The sequence below is a fragment of the Chinchilla lanigera genome, unplaced genomic scaffold (assembly GCF_000276665.1).
Source record: "Chinchilla lanigera isolate Chin_1 unplaced genomic scaffold, ChiLan1.0 scaffold00069, whole genome shotgun sequence".
NCBI classification, from domain to species: Eukaryota; Metazoa; Chordata; class Mammalia; order Rodentia; family Chinchillidae; genus Chinchilla; species Chinchilla lanigera.
Window position 1 is genome coordinate 10,287,886 of NW_004955470.1, and position 9,630 is coordinate 10,297,515.

Consider the following 9,630-nt stretch of genomic DNA (forward strand, 5'->3'; position numbering starts at 1 on the left):
CAGTTTATTTCCCTTTCGCAATAGCTATTATCATTTTGGGTTTTATTTACTCTTTCAGTTTCTCACACTAGGGAGACAATACAAAGTTCACACATGGGAGACTGATTTATTTCACTTATGAATATGGTCTCTAGTTGCACCCACTTACCTATAAAAGCCTCGAGTTTATCTTTCTTTCTTTATATCTGAGTAGTGTATGGGGACTTGAGTATCCACAAATTTCAGGAGTCTTGAGATCAGTTCTCTGTGGACAGTGGAAGACCAGTATGGTCCTGAGATCAGTTCTCTGTGGACAGTGGAAGACCATCAATGCGTAGCACGCTGTAGAGACAGTTACCTTAATGTGTCCCCAACCGGCAGCAGGGAAGGGCATGGAAGTTAGGATGTAAATATGCTAGGTATTCATTCAGTTAATCACTTGAGCAGCATTGTGATTAGGGGCATCTGCTGGTTAGAGGACTAAGGGCGTTCCCCTTGGTCAGTGGTAGTAAGATGGGCTGAGTAAGTCTGCGAGTCCCAGTGGGCCGGCGCTCTGCGAGCTGGGCGGGGCTGGGGAGGGCGTGACTAAGCCCTTTCCAGCCTTCTCTACCGGTGTGTAAAGCCCTGGCAAGGACAGTCCGTCCTGTTATGGTTTACATCCCCCCAGCCTCATGTGCCCCTGGGGAGAGTGTGGGGGTGGCTGGGTGGTGGGGCGCGATCCTCGTGGGCGGGTTAATCCCCTGATGAGCGTGTGGCTAACTGTGCTGCTAGGAGCTAGGGCGTCCGGCGGAGGAGGTCGCTGGGTGTGACCTGGAAGAGCACATCTCCCCGGCCCGCTCCTCCCGTCTCTGCCTCCCGGCGCCTGGCGTGAGCAGCTTTCTCTTGGTCAGGACCCTCTGCTGCGCTGCTTTCCCTTTGGAGCCGGCCAGCCACGGGCTTAACTGTGAGCCAGAACGAGCCCCTCCTCCCCTATGTTGCTGGCGTCACACATTCTGTCCCAGTGGCGAGGAGAGTGACTAAGACACCGTCCTGTCTGCAGTGACTCTGTACTTTGGGATTTCCATCTCTCTGTCCACCCATCCATCCGTCTGTCTGTCCATCTAGCCACCCTTACAGAGTCTTTGGCGGCAGGTGCAGTGTTGTACAACCCCAGGTCCTCAGACACAGCAGACACATAGCACTTTAAGGAAACAAACAAACAACAACAACAACGACAAATCTTGCTTCCGGCCTACTTGGGGGAGATTTCCAGGTGAAATTCACGGTTAGCACTTCACTCCCGACCCCCATGTGACCTTAGTCAGTCTTGTTTCGTGGTTCGCTGTTCTCTAGCTTTGAGCAGAGTTGGAAGATGGGGTCCCTGACAGTTTGTAGAAGCTCTTGTCTCCTGTGGATGAAATCGGGAGGAAGCAGACAAAAGCCAGAGCAGATTTCCAGGCCCAGAGGACTGACTTTGCAGAGCTCCGGCCTCAGACTTCGCCTGTGCTCAGCACAGGGGCACGCTGAGGACGTGCGGGTCCAAGCGGCGACAGCATCCCAGAAACACAACCACGCAGCTGTTGCCGTGAGAGCTTCTGTTTGCTTTCTGTGATCACGTCGTAGTTCTTGCTGGCACCCAGCTGGTAACCCAGCCCTGGCCGGGCCCGGCCAAATGCTGATGGAGGGCTTCTAAAATTACAGCGAGGGATGGCTTGATTCTGATCCCTTAGCACTATGCAGAGAATTCAGGAGAGGGGCTGGAAACAGGCCCTGAAGGCGACAGGGACGGGGAGTGGTATTTGACACAGAGGCTTTCCGAGTTTGGAAACTGGACACCCCTGCCACTGTCAACTGCTGAAACCCACCCCAAGGGATACTGTCATAGTCTCGAGAAAAGGGAAAGCGTGGAAAACTAAAACCATATAGAAAAACGTTGCATCAGACACATAAAAATTAAATGGCGTACAAAGTCACAGACATGTACTCCAGGTCCCAGTAAACCTATCGTACCTTGAAAATATCATAGGTCGAAAATGCATTTAATACACTCAGTCTGCTGAACACAATGGCTTAGCAACACGGTGGAGATTTAATTGGTTGTGTCTCTGGTTCGAATCTGTCTGTGAAGGTCCTGGTGGAAATGTAACTCCCAGAACAGCAGTGTTGGGAGGCAGGACATCTAAGAGGTGATTAGGGATGGGTAGAGGCATCACCGTGGGACTGGGCTGGTTCTGGCAAGAGTGAGCGTCCTGTGAGTCTGACCCCCTCTGGTTCCTTCTGTCTTGCATGGACCTTCCTGCCTGTCTGCCCCGTTCTCATGCAGCCAGAAAGCCCTCATGAGATGTTGGCCCTTGATCTAGGACTTCCCAAGTTGCAGGACCTTGAACAAATAAACTACTGTCTATGAACTGCACAGTCTGTGGTTATTCCAGAGCAGCAGAGAGTGCGCTAAGACAGATGCTGGCCTCGTGATCGTGTGCCTGCCCGGGAGCTGTGCTTGTGGCCATTGCCCGGTGCCGTGGCAGGGCGTTCTGCTCCATATCCTTAGCCTGGGAACAATTTAAAAATTGAAGTACGGTTTTTATGGATTGCATTCACATCATTGTAAAGCTTTCTAAAAAATCCTAAATTGAATCCTAAATCATAAAGTAGGGATCTGTACAGGGTTAAAAGGTATTTTATTGGACTGCAGGATACCCACTATTTCATCAAACTTTACTATGGGTACTTCTTTGTTGGGAGACTGGATGAGGTTAATATTTGGCTAGGAGACTGAGTGAAGCAGGTCACCCTCCATAACGTGGGTGGTTCTCACCTAAACAAGAACCTGAATAGATCCCGTTAGAACAAAGTCTTGCCTACCCTGAGTGAGAGAGAATTCTCTTGCCTCACGGTGATCAGGATGGAATATTTGCCAGTTCTTCCTGGTTCTAAAGCAGCCTGCTGGTCTTTGAACTTGAGCTGGACATTGGTGCAATAGACTTGAGTCTTCATAACCAACTGACCCAATAATCAGAAATTTCTCTCTCTCCCCGTGTCCCTCTCCCTCTCCTTCACTTTCTCCTCTCTACCTCCTACTGGTTCTATTTTTCTGGAAAATCCAGATCCACTTTGACAAATACAGCAGTTTAGCAATATTTGCTAAAATTAAAATGAGCATATCATTTGATGTGGAAATTCCTTATCTAGAACTCTGTTCTACGAAGGCATTTTCTAACTACACAAACAGAAAAACAAAATGTTCGGTAAATAGATCCTGGGAAGTCACCTCTGGGTGGTGGGAGATGGGTAGATTTCATTTCATGTCTCATAATTTTCTGGACTGTTATGTTTCAGAATGACTGTATAATTTTGAATCAGAAAGAAAGTCATCTTTAAAATAAATTTTCATGGAGGTTCAGTGGCTGAGCTTGGACTTAGACTTGGCCCCTAGTCCTCTGTTGGTCTCCACCATGTGTCTTATTTCCCACCAAAGGCCAAGCCCCCAGCTCTGTCCATGCACACAAGGACAGTGCACCCGGGGTGCTCCACTAGAACCTGCGAGACTCCCTGGTGGGAAATGGGGTGGGACTTCCGGGCTTCCCCTCTGTCTTGGTCACTTTCTTGCACTGAGACTCAACTCCAGCACTGACAAATTAAAGAAGGACAGGTTTATTTTGGCTCATATCTTCAGTCCATGGTCAGCCAGTTCCAAAGCAGGAGGCATAGAGGAAGGCCTGGTGGAGGAGGGATGCTCACAGCTTGGCAGGTAGGAAGCAGACTGAGAAAAGGAAGGAGATGGGAAGGGAGGGAAACCCTTCCGGGTCACATCCCCAGGGACCCTTAGTTGAGTCCCACCTCCTCACAGCAAGCCAGCTATACGCCACTATAATTCAGTCACCTGCTAGAAGCCCCGACTATGAGTGCGTGGGACTCTTGGGGTCATGTAGATTTAAATCGTAACGACCTTCGCCAGCATGTAGAGAATGACAGCTCTTCTGAACACCGCCATGTCAGCAGGGATGACAGTGACCAAAGTGTCCACCACCAGTCTGGACTAACGACTTCCCGTTCAACTTCTGCTTCAGCAGCAGCACCAAGGTGGCCGTCACACATGCCCTCCCCCTTGACATCGGCCTTAAGCAGGTGCAGCGAAGGGCAGAGATTCTAATTTCCCCTTCATCGTCCACGTGTAAGATGCCCAGTGTGCGCCGCCTAACTGCCGGTCATGTGTGCTGGACTCGTTTACGCCCCCTGCCTGCGGCATCCTTCGATGCTGAGCTGCTTCCCTGAAGTTATTACCATTTGTACAGCGGAGTAGAGGCTGAGCAGCCCTCACCCCAAAATCCAAACTCCCGCAGATCCAAAGCTTTTGGAATGCCAGTGACACCGCAAGTGCGAAGACTACCTGACCTCACCCAGTGGGTGACAATCAAAACACAGGTGCACTGAAAATATGGTATGATAAATTGGACACCTGTGAGAAACAAGTGAATTTATGTTTTGACGTGGGCCTCATCCTCAAGATATCTCAGTCTGTCTAGCCAAATAGCCCCCAGCCAGGAATCACTGAACTCCACAACCCTCCAGGTCCCGTGCACGTCAGAGACAGAAGATGGCGCGCTGTCCTGTGTTTGTCACCGATTCTGCACTTGAGGGAGGGCCGCGCTTCGGGCTGGCTCTGGATGCAGCCATTGTCTTCACCTCCAACTCTCGGCCGGAAGCTCTGTTGTATTCCGCCTTCACGTGGCAGTCCCCGCTGCCCATCTCCAGTTCCACGGGTCACATGAAAACAGCAGCACCCACAGCATGCGGCATTGCCGGGGAGGCTGAGCCAGCACAGGGTATCCAGGGGCACCCTGGGGTAGCCTGGGCACGCCAAGGCCACCGTGGGGACCCTCAGGGGGCTTGAGGAGCTGGTCTTGGTCACAGGGAACAAGCTCGTGTTTCAGTACTTCAGCAACCAGAAGAAAGCGTTGCTGAGTGCCTGTGGCGGCTGACTGACTGTGCCAGCCTGAGTGACGCCTTACTCAGCTGTGCCAACTTGAGTGAGTGCTTGGCTCAGCGTAGTTCCGGGTGTGGAAGAGCCACCCTAGGGAGAACCGTCTCCAGGACAGTGTAAAGGGAAGCAAGGAAAGAAGGCTGCTTCTCTCTTCAGAGGCGCTCCAGTCTTCACTTTCACCTTGAAAGTGATGTCCTTCACTTTCAAGGACATCGTCTCCTGGCTTCCAGCACAGAGCCTCCAGCTTCCCGGCGCGGACTCCACGGGACACCGCACGGAGCTCCAGGCCTCTGACTGGCTCCTTTGGATCCCAAGTGCACAGACAGCCCTCCTGCCCGCTTCCGCACTCGACTCTGAGGACAGCCACCGTAAGCCAATCTGTACATTCGTATGTATCTGCGTATCTTGTATTCCATGTGTTTCTCTAGCAAGCACTGGCTGCTACAGCTTGAATAATGTGTCCTGCCCTTTCTTTGTCACTGCACCATCATCGGGCTCGTATCTTTATTTTTTTGTTTTGTTTTGTTTTGTTTCCGGTACTGGGAATCGAACTCACGACCTTGCGCTTGCCAGGCAGGCACTGCCGCTGAGCTAAATCCCCGGCCCCCGGGGCTCATATCTTGAACAGAAGTGATTTCCAATTCTGATTTCTCATAGGGCACTATGTGGAGCCTCCGGCGGTCCTCGTCGGTCCAGAATTGGGTATGTGAGAGAACTGGGGCTTCCAGTCTCAGCACCCGGGAGAACTTTCCTCTTCCTCCACTCTCCTTCCACTTCCTCCTCCTCCTTCCTCAGCTCCTGGGAGATAAAAGCCATTCCACGGAGACAGGAAGAACCAGATTCAGGAAGCATGCAATCCTGTTAAGTAAAATAGAATCTGAGTCCTGAGGGCCAATTCCAAGGACCACGGGCCGCACAAAAGAAAATCATCCGCCCTTTCTCCTTCCACTTCCCCCTCCTTCCTTCCTTCCCTTCTTCCTCTGCCTGTGTTTTCACTTCTTTCTCTAGCTAGAGTGTCATGTTTGTGTGGAGGACAGGCACGAGACGCAGGGCAGCAAAGCCAGCTGTCAGGACTTTCAGGAAACAAACACCAAGCCGAAGCATTGCCCCGGGTGGCTCGCATACAAGTCCTTGAGCAAACTCCGTCCTGGCAGCTTCCACCCTCCCATGTGCCTCCAGGACTGCCATCCCACCCTGTCTGTCCGGCCGGTGGCCACCCTGCCCTGGCCTGCTGCTGGAGAATGAAAGTCCTGCTGGGGTTACTAAGGTGAAACCACCAGGGCTTAGCCCTGGGCCCCAGTGGTCCTGTGAAATTCCCCTCTCTCCTGACTGGAATTGTTCTACTAAAAGTTACCCTTTGAGGTCACCTGTGTGCCCCTGCTTGGGATGGAGTTGGGGCCCATTAGGTTCAGAGATGTATGGGAGCACCGAGCACGCGGCACGTGTGTACCGGTGCGTGCGCGTGTGCACATGCGTGTGTCTTCCTGCTCAGTGCCCAAACACCAGGTGGGGCCCTTTCCTAGGTGTGTGCTTAGCACGCAGTAAAAGGGTGGATTTAGGTCCAAATCACTTTCCACAGCCCCGCCAGCCTGTGACCCTGAGGGTGGGTGGGGCATTGCCGGGAGCCCCAGGCCTTCTGTCCTCGGGTAGAATCGAACTGTTTGGAGCTCCCGGCCGCTCAGCTGTGTCCAGTCACGAGGAAGGCTGGGTCCAGGTCCCAGGCTCCTGCACACCCACTGTCACCCACCTTCCCTTGGGTCAGGCGTGGAGAAAGTTTGGTTAGATCATATTCATATTTAAGGAGGCCTCAGACTCTATGGGGTGCTTCAGGGCTTTCTCAAGCTCTGTTGATAATGTACCTTCCCCTTTCTAATTAGGCTTTTTTTTCTTTTATTTTTTAAAAAATTTTTTACCATTTTTTGGGGAGACATTTTCTCACCATGTAGGCCAAGCTGGCCTCCAACCTACAATCCTCCTGCCTCAGCCTCCTGAGTGCTAGGATTACGGGTGTGCAGTACCATACCTGGCTCTGGGCTTTCATTTTCTTCAAAAACACCAAGAAAAAGGAAAGGGAGAGTCAACACTTTTTGGACACAGATCTACACATCTGTACACGAACAGCATTAGATCTGAGGCATGCTAGAAGAAATAAAGATAGGTAGAAAGGAGACAAATTTTAAAATTGAACTTTTTTTTTTCTTCCGGTACCAGGAATCGAACTCATGACCTTGCACTTGCCAGGCAGGCGCTGCTGAGCTAAATCCCCAGCCCTTAAAATTGAACTTTTAAGACAACTGTAGTTTCAAGACACAAAGTTACCAAGATTACTAGGACTTCTTCACTGCTAGGCCTCTTTTTTTCCAAGCGTCTCACTCCTAAGTCCTTAGGATTCTTACAGACACGGTAAGTCTCTAAGGTGGGCCCATCCTTTCCTTCGGCTGGTGTATATTCCCATCTTCCCAGACTTGCCGGGTGAGGTCACAGCCTATTCCCTGGGTGCTGGGTCTCCAAACACAGGCAATAGTTTTCATCTAACCCCGTCTACTCAGGGGGACTGGCAGACACTGGGAATTGTCATCACCCAGCTCAAGGGCAGACTTTCGGTCCCAAACTGCTCCTTGGGAGGACCTCTTCAGACCCTAGCAAGTGACAACTTGAATTCTTTGTTTTTCCTATGGGAGCTGGGAGTCAAAGCCAGGGCCTCACACATGCCGAGCCAGCACTCTGCCTGTGAGCTACATGTGCAGCCAGTGAAGCCAGTTTCTGCAGTGTGTGACTCTTCTGCACTTGTGCAGTGGGATTTCGACATCCTTAGGCAGAGGCAGAATGGAGCTTCCGAGCACACACTGCCGAAAGGAGTGGTTGCTGCCAGCTGACACGCGTGCACTTATTGTTCACATTTACTGCAAGACCAGTCTGGCTGCAGACAGGAAGTGGTGGTGTAGTTATGGAATAGCAGACTTGTCGGCATATTATAGCGAAAGTCAGAAATCAGTCCAGAGCCTGTGACTGTGCTCATGCTGCCTGTCACATAGTCAGCCTTGAAGATCTACTTCTCTTTCATAATGCGCTGGGCCAACTTGACTGTGTCCAGCCTGTGTTTTCCTCAGTTATATTCCTCAGAATGTATTTTGTTTCCAACTTGCTTCAAGGACCTCGTGTCTGGTTCAGACTGGCCAGTCAAGGACCCATTTAACTCTACCGGCTCCGCGCACACCTCCTCCACTCCTTCCCAGGATGTTAAACAAGTCCTTTTAAGTAAACCTGCCTGGCTATATATGACGCAATTCTTGTATTCCGCGTAACCAATCATGCAGTAACCTGCTACCAGCTTTGTACTTCCCACTTACAAACCATATTTAAACTGAACTCAAAGCTGACTCTGGGCTGGTGATTTGAGCCTCCGGGACCCCCAGCCCGCGAGTGTAATGAAAGTTGCCTTCGAACTCCTCCGTGCAAAGAGTCTTCCATCTGATTTGATATTGTTTTTCCTGCCATGGTGGCATTTACTCACATTAAGAGCCTGGCTGTTGTCTAAACTTTTGGAGCCACACCCAGCGCTTGCAAACTGATTCAGGCATCACAGTGCAGAAGCCCCTATACAGACAGGGCCTGGGCCTGGGTGGGAGGACGGCGTGGAAAGAGAGCCTGGGCTGCGGGCAGGTGGAGAGGCTGCGGCCCCGGGAAGGCCTGTGGCCCGGCAAAAGCTCTTCGTCCCCTGTGCTGCTGTGGAGACTTCATGGCTACTCCCAAGCTGAACTCGTGAGCTGGAGACAGACGGGGAGACGTGCAGTGTATTATGATTCACTCAGGCTCCTTTTAGGGGTTATGAAGTTGTCTGGAATCTCACATTCGCACACTTTCGAAGCGGAGGGAACGGAACCTCCTCTTTCATCATGTTGGGTGTCTGCTGTGAGACAGCACTTGAGCTCCGGAAATGATAAAAGTGTGTTTACCCTTAGCAAAAGACAGTTTCCTGTTTGAGGGCCTGGGAGGAAGAGCGTCTTTTAAAAGAGGCTTACTCAAATCTCTTAAAAGTGTTTTTGGACCCAAAGAAAGCAACAGTTGGCTGCGTTAAGTGCAAAAGTAGGAGAAACATCGGGATTATATTTCACCTAAAGTACACAAGGAATTCAGCAGTCACAGGAAGGCTAGAAACAGTCCAGGAAGGGAGTTGGCTTTGTTGAACTCAAACAGTTGGAAACTAAAAGGTGACATTTATTCGACAAAATCAAGATGCTGCCCTATTTGTCATCCTCCCCCGGAGATGAACTCTTACCTGAAGGACAGAGGCTGGTTCCTCCCTCACTCCTTGGGAATTTATGGAAGGTTTTACGGCAGCGCAGACTGACCCGTGGAGCTGTCCGTGGGCAGAAGTGCCTTTTCTTTAAGGACAGACAAAGCTTTATTACTTATGCTGAGCAAGGAGAGCCCAGGAGTCTTCTGCAAAAGGAAAACGCTCTCCCCTGACAAAGGAAGCACGGGGATTTTATTCTGCTCTCCGTAAAGGAGAGCACTTGAGGGGCCGCACATCCTTGAGCGTGCTGTTCAATATGTGTATTTCTGAGCATGCTCAGTTTAAGGTCAAAGTTTATGACCTACGTACGCTCTGCTCAAGGTCACAGCGCACATGTTCAGAGGTTAAAATGGTAGACACATTTCTGGGCATGCTCAGGTCAGTCCTTAAGACT

General features: G+C 50.9%; 1 long non-coding RNA gene across 1 annotated transcript in view; it reads right to left on the reverse strand.

Annotated features, from left to right (window-relative positions):
- LOC102029171 overlaps positions 1-1,537 on the reverse strand; it is a 2,422-nt gene extending 885 nt beyond the window's left edge. Inside the window, exons 1-2 of the long non-coding RNA XR_263490.1 lie at positions 1,215-1,537; positions 149-286 (exon numbers count right to left, since the gene is read on the reverse strand). This is a non-coding gene — a long non-coding RNA (uncharacterized LOC102029171). The remainder of the gene's footprint in view (positions 1-148; positions 287-1,214) is intronic.
- Positions 1,538-9,630: the final 8,093 nt, after the last annotated feature.